The sequence below is a fragment of the Coenobita brevimanus genome, chromosome 101, assembly GCF_032717465.1.
Source record: "Coenobita brevimanus isolate Jiangsu-jjx chromosome 101, ASM3271746v2, whole genome shotgun sequence".
NCBI lineage: Eukaryota > Metazoa > Arthropoda > Malacostraca > Decapoda > Coenobitidae > Coenobita > Coenobita brevimanus.
This window is the reverse complement of record NC_137054.1, coordinates 42,709,410-42,720,438: the sequence shown is the minus strand read 5'-3', so window position 1 is coordinate 42,720,438 and position 11,029 is coordinate 42,709,410. Positions and strand designations below refer to the sequence as shown.

The window sequence follows — 11,029 nt, the reverse complement described above, 5'->3', positions numbered from 1 at the left end:
ATCTATTCTTCCATTCACAGCAACATGTGACCCTAGATATTTAAAACACTACCTCCTTAACCAACTCGCCATTCAAAACATTATATTCATCACCCTACCATCTATCAACCTCGTACACTTCATCTCTTTTATTCTCATTTACTTTTAATTTTCTCCTTTCACACGCCCTTCCAAACTCCTCTACCAACTGTCTCAATCTCTCCTCTGAATGAGCCACCAGTGCAGTATCATCTGGAAACAGCAGCTGCTTCAGATTCCACTCTGCACCATCAACATTCACCAGACTCAGACCTCCACCTAAAACTCTTGCATTCACCTCCCTTACAACACTGTCCACGTAAATATTAAACAACGAAGGCGACATCACACATCACCGTCGCACGCCCACTCTCACGGGAAACCACTCACAGCACTTCCCACTCTTACACACGCTCTACTATTTACGTAAAAACTTTTCACCCCTTTTTGTAACCTACTATCAAGTCCATATAATCTTAAAACAGTCCATAAAGCCTCACTGTCAATTCTTTCATACGCTTTCTCTAAATCCATGAATGCCCAAAACACGTCCTTGCTTTTTGCTAAATACTTTTCACACGTCTCACAGCAAACACCTGATCCACGCATCCCCTCCCTCTCCTAAAGCCACATTGCTCATTACCAATCACTCCCTCTGTACCCTCTCTAACTCTCATAATTAACATTCTTATGTACAACACTCAATAGACTTATATCCCTATAGTCAGTACATTCATACTTATCACCCTTGCCTTTATACAAAGGGACCTCACAAGCACTTGCCCAGTCAATTGGCACCATACCTTTCACAAAGCACACATTCAAAAATCTTACCAGTCAACAATAGTCACTCCACCACCCTTCAGGCATTCCACAGCACACCCATCCATACCTGCAGCTTTCCCTGTTTGCATCTCCTTTACTGCCTTCTCCACTTCCTCCGTGATCAAAGAATCATTGAACTCTCCCAACACATTTATTCCTTGCACCCTTCCATCCGCCCCAATCTCAGCCACCCTTTCCTCTTCTACTGTACATTTAACAATCTTTCAAAATACTCTGCCCTCTTCCTTACTGCATCCATTTCAATTAACATCCTTCCATCCTCTTCTGTTACTCATTCTTCCTTCCCAGACTCTCCCTTTCGCACCCTTCTCACATTCAGTGAATATTTTACAAGAAATATGTTGACACATAAGGAGAGCTGTCATCTGAAATGTTTAAGAACAATAAAAATCAAATGCTGTGAGAGTCACCGATACAATCGAGAAACGTCGAATGAGTGTTTTTCAAAAAAGGGTTAATTATGATAAAGTATTTTTACCACGTTGAGTACACCGCTTCCCATCCGATCAGCGAAGTTAAGCAACGTTGGGTCTGGTTAGTACTTGGATGGGTGACCGCCTGGGAACACCAGATGCTGTTGGCATCCCTACGTCAAGTGGGGTTGGTGGAGTATTAGTGCCCCTCCCTGTAAAACAATTAACTCTAAGCACTTGGCCACCCTGTCTGGGATACATGGCGTCTGGCAATGAATGAATGAATGAATGATTTTTACACTGTGAAGGTTCGTGTAACTCCGTAAGCCACAATTCTGAAAACTGTCACGTCGTGAGAAGGAATACTGATGAGTTTTTGACTCTCATCTATAAATTTATACGATAAAGTACAAACACTCGCAATACCGAGATTTATAATTAATTACCATTTACAACTTTATTCCTCATTTCCGTGGATATATAGTGCATGACACCTACAAAATAATCCATATTGAAGAGACAATGAGTGAACTGTATTAATGTCGTCTGGAGATTGTTTCCATTTTGACGTTAGGAAAAGGGTTATTTAAGTGATGCTGAAACAGCTTAATCGAGTGCGAAAACACTAAATATGCTCGACACCTACAAAAAATGCAGGATGATGAAACACTGAATTTACTGTTTTAATGTCGTCTCGAAAATGTTTGGATTTTTACGTTAAGACGACGGTCATTTGAGTAATGCTAACCATCGCATAGTTGATGGCGTAAACACTAAAATTGCAACTTCCACAAATGTACTCTATATTAGCTGAGATACAATCACTATTGTATCTACAAGTTAGGAAACATTTTTTGGGTGAGTAAATTTCTTATAAAAAAAAATCGGTTACAAGGCTTGATGAGGTAAAACATAGGGTGAAATCAATTCACAAGTGAAGAATTCAGCCATTTTAAGGATTTAATCACTGAGTCTCCATTCATTAGAGACGTGAGAACAACTCGGAAATTTAGTGATACATTGAATATTTTTTTTTATCAAGATATTCTGTGCCTGGAGTTCAATTATAAAATATGCAATATTAACGCAGTTTGACGGTTCTTGTGATATAATCATTCATATTTATGAAGGAAAAATGAGTCCCAGAGGCAATGAATCGTTTACATGGAGATTTTTATCCATTATCTTATATACATTGTTCGGAAAGAAGTATAGCTGTACTGAGATATAGAATATATAAACATTACTTGCTTGATCACGTCTGAAGTTCATGATGGGTCTAGGAAAAAATCAGGTTGAAAGAGCGGCCACCTGAAGTGTCGTGTCTGACATGTTCAGGTTATCACGATTTTTAATTACCTATTAACACTGACCACGGATTAAAAGTTGTGCCAAAGTTGAACTAGTCACTGCTGATAGCATTCATTTTGGGAGTACTTCTAAATTTTATTAATTTAGTGATGGCCGAAAAATCGTATTTTTGGGAGAGATAGATAAATATGCAACTTTCACCAGTGTTCTGAATAATGATTGGGAATCACAACTATTTCATACCAAAACTTAATAAACACCTGTGAGCATGGAGTAAATCCCATTTAGCAAATATTTAACAAGAAATTGACACAATGAGAGCTGTCATCTGATGGGTTTAAGAACAATAAGATTCAAGTTATGTTAGTCACCAAAACATGCGAGAACCTTCGATTGAGTGTTTTTCAAATAAGATTACTAATGATCATGAATTTTTACACACTATTAAGGTTCGTGTAACACCTTGTCAAATTCCTTGGGTAAAATCTCTAAAAATTGACACCTCGTGAGAAAAAATATTGATGAGCTTTTGACTTCCATCTATAATATTATGTCGCAATAATATTATGTCGCAATACCGAGATATATAATTAATTACCATTTACAGCTTTTTCCTCATCTCAGTGGACATATAGTTCATGACACACAAAATCCAGGTTGAAGGAACACTGAGTGAACTGTATTAATTTCGACTGTAAATTCTTTGCATTTGACTTTTAGGAAAGAGTCATGAGTGATTCTAGGAAAAGCGTAAATGAGGGTGAAAACTCTAATATGCAGGACAGCTACAAAAAAGCATTATGATGGAATACTGAATTTTCTATGTTAACGTTGTTTGGAAATTGCATCGATTTTTACGTTAAGAAGAAAGTCATTTGATTAATGTTAAAAAACCCATAGTTGAAGGGGAAAAAACTAAATATGACACATCAACAAATATACTATTAATTAGCTGGGAAACAGTCACAATTGTATCAGGAATTAAGGAAAGATTTTTGAGGGTGATGAAATTCCTTATCGAAAAAATATTACTGACAAGGTAAAACTAGATGAAACCGATCCACAGGTTAAGAACTCAGCTATTTGAGGGTTTTAAGCACACAGATTTTCCATTCATTAGAGACCTAAAAAATCTCGGAAATTTAGAAATTCAATGGTTAATTTTTTTTCCGCATCATAAGAGTTTCAAAGTGGTATTTTGTGCCTTGAGTTCAAATTTGAAATATGCAATATTATCGCAGTTTAACTGTTCGTGTTATCATATTTATGAAGGTAAAATCACTACGAGAGGCAATGAATCGTTTAAATGAAGATCGTTTATTCATTATCTTATATAAATTATTCGGAGAAACTCATAGCCGTACTGAGATATATAATTTATAAACAAAACTTAGTTCATCATAATCGCAGTTTCATTGTTCATGATGGGTCTTGGAAATAATTACGCTGCAGGAACATCGACCTGAACTGTGGTGTCTGCCTTTTTCAGATTATCACGATTTTTAATTTCCGATGAGTCTAATGGCTTTTTTAGGACAGACTTCAAAAGAGGAAGGTAGTGGCAAAGGAGAACTAGTTTCGGCTGGTAGCGTTCACTTTGGGAGTTCAGAATTATTTTAATGGAGTGATGGCTGCATAAACGTGCATTTGGGCGAAATCGCAAAATATGCACCTCCCACCAGGGTTCTGAATAATAATTTTGAGACACACCTAATTCATACCAAAACTCAGTAGACATGTGAGAAAATTTTTCGAAAAATTGATTTACACTTAAGGAGAGCTGTCACCGAAATAGGGGAGAACCATGGAATGAAGTTTTTTTTCAAAAAAAAAAAAAAAAAAAAATTACACTATGTAGGTTCGTGTAAAACCATAAACCACATTTCCTTAGGTAAAATCTCTAAAAACTGTCACCTCGTGAGAAGGAATATTGATGAGCTTTTGACTCTAATTTATAAATTTATGATTAAATACAAACACTGATATAATACTGAGATTAATAATTATTTGCTATTTAAAACTTTATTCCTCATTTCCGTGAACATATAGTTCATGACACCTACAAAAAAATCCATATTGAAGGAACACTGAATGAACTGTATTAATGTCGTCTGGAGATTGTTTCCATTTTGACGTTACGAAGTGGGTCATTTGAGTGATTCTAAAAGCAGCTTAATAGAGCGAAAACACTAAATATGCATGACAGCTACAAAAAATTCAGGATGAGGGAACACTGAATTTACTGTATTAATATCGGTAGGAAAATGTTAGGATTTTTATGTTAAAGCGGTAATTTGATTAATGCTAAAAACCGCAAAGTTCATCGCGAAAACACCAAAAATGCAACTTCCATCATGAACATTAAAACTGCAAATATGATGAACCTAGTAATGTTTATATATTCTATATCAGTACGACTATACGTTTTTCCGAATTATGTTTAAACTATTCTTTGTCTCTCGCAGTGATTTCACCTTAATCAATATTAATAATAATTACATGAACCGTCAAACTGCGATAATATTGCATATTTTATATTTGAACTCCAGGCACAGAATACCACTTTAAAGCTCTTGTGATAGATTAAAAAAAAAAAATATTCAATGTAGCTCAAATTTCCGAGTTGTTCCCGCGTCTCTAATGAATGAAAACTCTAAGGGCTTAAATCTCTCAAATGGCTGAATTTTTTACCTGTGAATTGGTTTCACCGTATGTTTTACCTCATCAAGCCTTGTAACTGATTTTTTCGATATGGAAATTTTATCCTCAAAAATGTTTCCTAACTTGTAGATACAATTTTGATTTTATCTCACCTAATTTAGAGTACATTTGTGGACGTTAAATTTTTAGCTTTCCCGCGATTAACTATGCGATTTTTAGCATTACTAAAATGAAGGTCTTAACGTAGAAATCCAAACATTTTCTAGACGACATATAATGAGTAAATTCAGTGTTTCATCATCCTGCATTTTTTGTAGCTCATGTATTCTTAGTGTTTTTGCGCTCTATTAAATTGTTTTTAGCATCACTTAAATATCCCTCTTCCTAACGTCAAAATGGAAACAATCTCCAGACGACATTAATACAGTTCACTCAGTGTTCCTTCAATATGGATTATTTTGTAGGTGTCATGCACTATATGTCCACGGAAATGATGAATAAAGTTGTAAATGGTAATTAATTATAAATCTCGGTATTGCGACAGTTTGTACTTTATCGTATAAATTCATAGATTAGAGTCAAAAGCTAATCAATATTCCTTCTCACGATGTGAAAGTTTTGAGAGATTATACCTGAGAAATTGTGGCTTTTGGCCTAACACGAACCTTCACAGTCTGTAAAAAAAACTTTATCATAATTGACCATTTTTTGAAAAACACTCATTCGAAGTTTGTCGCTTGTATCGGTGACTCCCACAACATTTGAAACGTTGTTATTAAACATTTCAGAAAACCTCTGCTTATGTGTCAATCTATTGTTAAATATTCGCTGAATGTGATTTTTTTCATGATGACAAATATTTACTAAGTTTTGGTTTGGATTAGGAGTGTTACCCAATCAATATTCAGATTATTTATGTAAGTGATATATTTAGCGATTTCGCACTAAAACACGTTTATTCAGATATCATTTCAGTAAAATTGTTTTGAACTACCCCCAGAGTGAATGCTACCAGCCGTGACTAGTTCTAAAAAGGCCAATGTACTCATCCGAAATTAAAAATCGTCATAATCTGAAAAAGGCAGACACGATTTTCCTAGAACCATGATCAACACTAAAACTGCAAATATGATGAACCAAGTAATGTTTATATATTCTATATCTCAGTACGGATATACGTCTTTCGGAATAATATATATGTAATAAAGAACAAAAATCTTCAAGTAAACGATCCATTGCCTCTCGCAGTGATTTTCCCTTCATAAATATGAATAATGATATCACACGAACCGTTAAACTGCGACAATATTGCACATTTCCATTTGAACTCTAGGCACAGAATACGACTTTAAAGCTCTTGTGATACAGATAAAAAAATAAAAAAAATCCATTGTATCTCAATATTTCTTAGTTGTTTTCACGGCTCTAATGAATGGAAATTTTGGGGGCTTAAAACTCTTAACTGGCTGCATTTTATAACTGTAAATCGATTTCACCCTACGTATTACCTCATCTATCCTTGTAACTGATATTTTCAATAAGAAATCTTATCACCCAAAATATTTCTTGAGTTGCAGATACAATTGTGACTGTTACCCAGCTAATTTAGAGTACATTTGTGGACGTTGCAATTTTAGTGTTTTCGCCATCAACTATGCGGTTTTTATCATTGCTCATATGGCCGTCTTGTTAGCGTAAAAATCCAAACATTTTTCAGACTGCATTAATACAGTAAATTCAGTGTTTAATCATCCTACATTTTTATAGCTGTCATGAATATTTAGTGTTTTCGCCCTAATTTATAATGTTTCTCGCATCACTCAAATAACCCTCTTTCTAACGTCAAAATGGAAACAATCTCCAGACGACATTAATAGAGTTCACTCGGTGTTCCATGAACCTGGATTTTTTGTAGGTTTCATGAACTATATGTCCACTGAGAATGATATCACACGAACCATCAAACTACGACAATATTGCATATTTCATATTTGAACTCAAGGAAAAAAATTCCACTTTTAAACTCTTAAGATGCGAAAAAAAAAAAAAAATCCATTGAATATCTAAATTTCCGAGATGTTTTCAAGTCTCTAATTAATGGAAACTCCTTGGGCTTAAAAACCTCAAATAGCTGAATTCTTTACCTGTGAATCGATTTTACCTAATTTTTCCTTGTCAGTAATCTTTCTTGAATAAGGAATTTTGTCACCCTCAAAAACCTTTCCTTCATTCCTGACACATGTGACAGTTTCCCAGCTAATGAAGAGTACATTTGTTGAAGTGTCATATTTAGTTTTTCGCCTTCAACTATGCGGTTATCATTACTTAAATGACTTTCATAACGTAAATATCGAAACTTTCCAAACAACGTTAACAGAAAATTCAATATTATATCATTATGCTTTTTTTTTGTAGCTTTCCTGCAAATTTAGAGTTTTCACCATCATATAAGCTTTCTACGTCAAATGGAAAGAATCTACAGTCGAAATTAATACGGTTCACTCAGTGCTCCTTCAACCTAGACTTTTGTAGATGTTATGCACTATATGTCCAAGGAGATGAAAAAAGTTGTAAATGGTAATTAATTATATATCTCCCTATTGCGACAGTTTGTACCTTATCGAATAAAGTAATAGACCAAAGTAAAAAGCTTATCAATATTCCTTCTCACTAGGTGTCAATTTTGAGAGAATTTTCCTAAGGAAATGTGGTTTAAGGTGTTACACGAACCTTCACTGTGTGTAAAAATTTTGTCATTAATCTTCTTTGACACTCATTTTAAGGTTCTCACGTATCAGTGAAACTAACCATTTCAATATAACTAGGCTGCTTCCCCCAAGGACAGGGAGGTAGACGAGACAGGACGACACACTCCCCATTTACTCATCCATTCAAACACATTCAATCGCATCTTTGCCCCAAAGAGGAGAACGGACCACACCGCACTAGGATCAACTGGGCAATGCAATCAGTGACATCAGCAGCAGGGCCCGACAACAGAGTTGGTTTACCCCTGCCACATCATAACAGACCCATCCCTATACCCGCACCTGACCTGACTAGCTGATCAGACCAAATGCGGGAGAATATCCCCTCAGAGCTGCGTCATCACTTATTCAAAATTTCTCTTCATTGATTTCTGTCACGCACAGCCACTCTTTCTTGCTCAACAGATATCCCTCTCGCATCCAGCGCTCTCTTCACACTGTCCATCCATCCTATTCGTGGTCTGCCTCTCAACCTGACACCTCTCACATCAGATCTAGTTATCTTTTTCACCAATCGCTCATTATCCATTCTCTCCATATGCCCAAACCATCGCAACACCCTCTGCTCAACTATATCAGCCATCTCCCGAACAACTCCAGTTCTCCTTCGCACTTCATCATTTCGCACTCGATCCATACGCGTCACTCCACACATACTCCTCAGACACCTCATCTCCATTACATTCAAACTTTTCCTCTCTGCTACACCCATATTCCATGTTTCAGCCCCATATAACGCAGTCGGTATCACAACACCATCATACAGCGTTCTCATTACATTAATTCTAAGAGAACGACATCTAAACACTATTTTCATTCCTCCCAGCACCTTTCCTACTTCATTTATTCTAAACTTCACCTCTGCATCTATTCTTCCATTCACAGCAACATGTGACCCTAGATATTTAAAACACTACCTCCTTAACCAACTCGCCATTCAAAACATTATATTCATCACCCTACCATCTATCAACCTCGTACACTTCATCTCTTTTATTCTCATTTACTTTTAATTTTCTCCTTTCACACGCCCTTCCAAACTCCTCTACCAACTGTCTCAATCTCTCCTCTGAATGAGCCACCAGTGCAGTATCATCTGGAAACAGCAGCTGCTTCAGATTCCACTCTGCACCATCAACATTCACCAGACTCAGACCTCCACCTAAAACTCTTGCATTCACCTCCCTTACAACACTGTCCACGTAAATATTAAACAACGAAGGCGACATCACACATCACCGTCGCACGCCCACTCTCACGGGAAACCACTCACAGCACTTCCCACTCTTACACACGCTCTACTATTTACGTAAAAACTTTTCACCCCTTTTTGTAACCTACTATCAAGTCCATATAATCTTAAAACAGTCCATAAAGCCTCACTGTCAATTCTTTCATACGCTTTCTCTAAATCCATGAATGCCCAAAACACGTCCTTGCTTTTTGCTAAATACTTTTCACACGTCTCACAGCAAACACCTGATCCACGCATCCCCTCCCTCTCCTAAAGCCACATTGCTCATTACCAATCACTCCCTCTGTACCCTCTCTAACTCTCATAATTAACATTCTTATGTACAACACTCAATAGACTTATATCCCTATAGTCAGTACATTCATACTTATCACCCTTGCCTTTATACAAAGGGACCTCACAAGCACTTGCCCAGTCAATTGGCACCATACCTTTCACAAAGCACACATTCAAAAATCTTACCAGTCAACAATAGTCACTCCACCACCCTTCAGGCATTCCACAGCACACCCATCCATACCTGCAGCTTTCCCTGTTTGCATCTCCTTTACTGCCTTCTCCACTTCCTCCGTGATCAAAGAATCATTGAACTCTCCCAACACATTGATTCCTTGCACCCTTCCATCCGCCCCAATCTCAGCCACCCTTTCCTCTTCTACTGTACATTTAACAATCTTTCAAAATACTCTGCCCTCTTCCTTACTGCATCCATTTCAATTAACATCCTTCCATCCTCTTCTGTTACTCATTCTTCCTTCCCAGACTCTCCCTTTCGCACCCTTCTCACATTCAGTGAATATTTTACAAGAAATATGTTGACACATAAGGAGAGCTGTCATCTGAAATGTTTAAGAACAATAAAAATCAAATGCTGTGAGAGTCACCGATACAATCGAGAAACGTCGAATGAGTGTTTTTCAAAAAAAGGGTTAATTATGATAAAGTATTTTTACCACGTTGAGTACACCGCTTCCCATCCGATCAGCGAAGTTAAGCAACGTTGGGTCTGGTTAGTACTTGGATGGGTGACCGCCTGGGAACACCAGATGCTGTTGGCATCCCTACGTCAAGTGGGGTTGGTGGAGTATTAGTGCCCCTCCCTGTAAAACAATTAACTCTAAGCACTTGGCCACCCTGTCTGGGATACATGGCGTCTGGCAATGAATGAATGAATGTTTACACTGTGAAGGTTCGTGTAACTCCGTAAGCCACAATTCTGAAAACTGTCACGTCGTGAGAAGGAATACTGATGAGTTTTTGACTCTCATCTATAAATTTATACGATAAAGTACAAACACTCGCAATACCGAGATTTATAATTAATTACCATTTACAACTTTATTCCTCATTTCCGTGGATATATAGTGCATGACACCTACAAAATAATCCATATTGAAGAGACAATGAGTGAACTGTATTAATGTCGTCTGGAGATTGTTTCCATTTTGACGTTAGGAAAAGGGTTATTTAAGTGATGCTGAAACAGCTTAATCGAGTGCGAAAACACTAAATATGCTCGACACCTACAAAAAATGCAGGATGATGAAACACTGAATTTACTGTTTTAATGTCGTCTCGAAAATGTTTGGATTTTTACGTTAAGACGACGGTCATTTGAGTAATGCTAACCATCGCATAGTTGATGGCGTAAACACTAAAATTGCAACTTCCACAAATGTACTCTATATTAGCTGAGATACAATCACTATTGTATCTACAAGTTAGGAAACATTTTTTAGGGTGAGTAAATTTCTTAT

General features: G+C 36.7%; 2 pseudogenes; both read left to right on the top strand.

The window, feature by feature from the left end:
* The first annotated feature begins 1,328 nt into the window (after nucleotides 1-1,328).
* LOC145415200 (5S ribosomal RNA) lies at nucleotides 1,329-1,447 on the top strand (annotated as a pseudogene).
* Nucleotides 1,448-10,211: 8,764 nt separating this feature from the next.
* Nucleotides 10,212-10,330, top strand: LOC145415199 (5S ribosomal RNA; annotated as a pseudogene).
* Nucleotides 10,331-11,029: the final 699 nt, after the last annotated feature.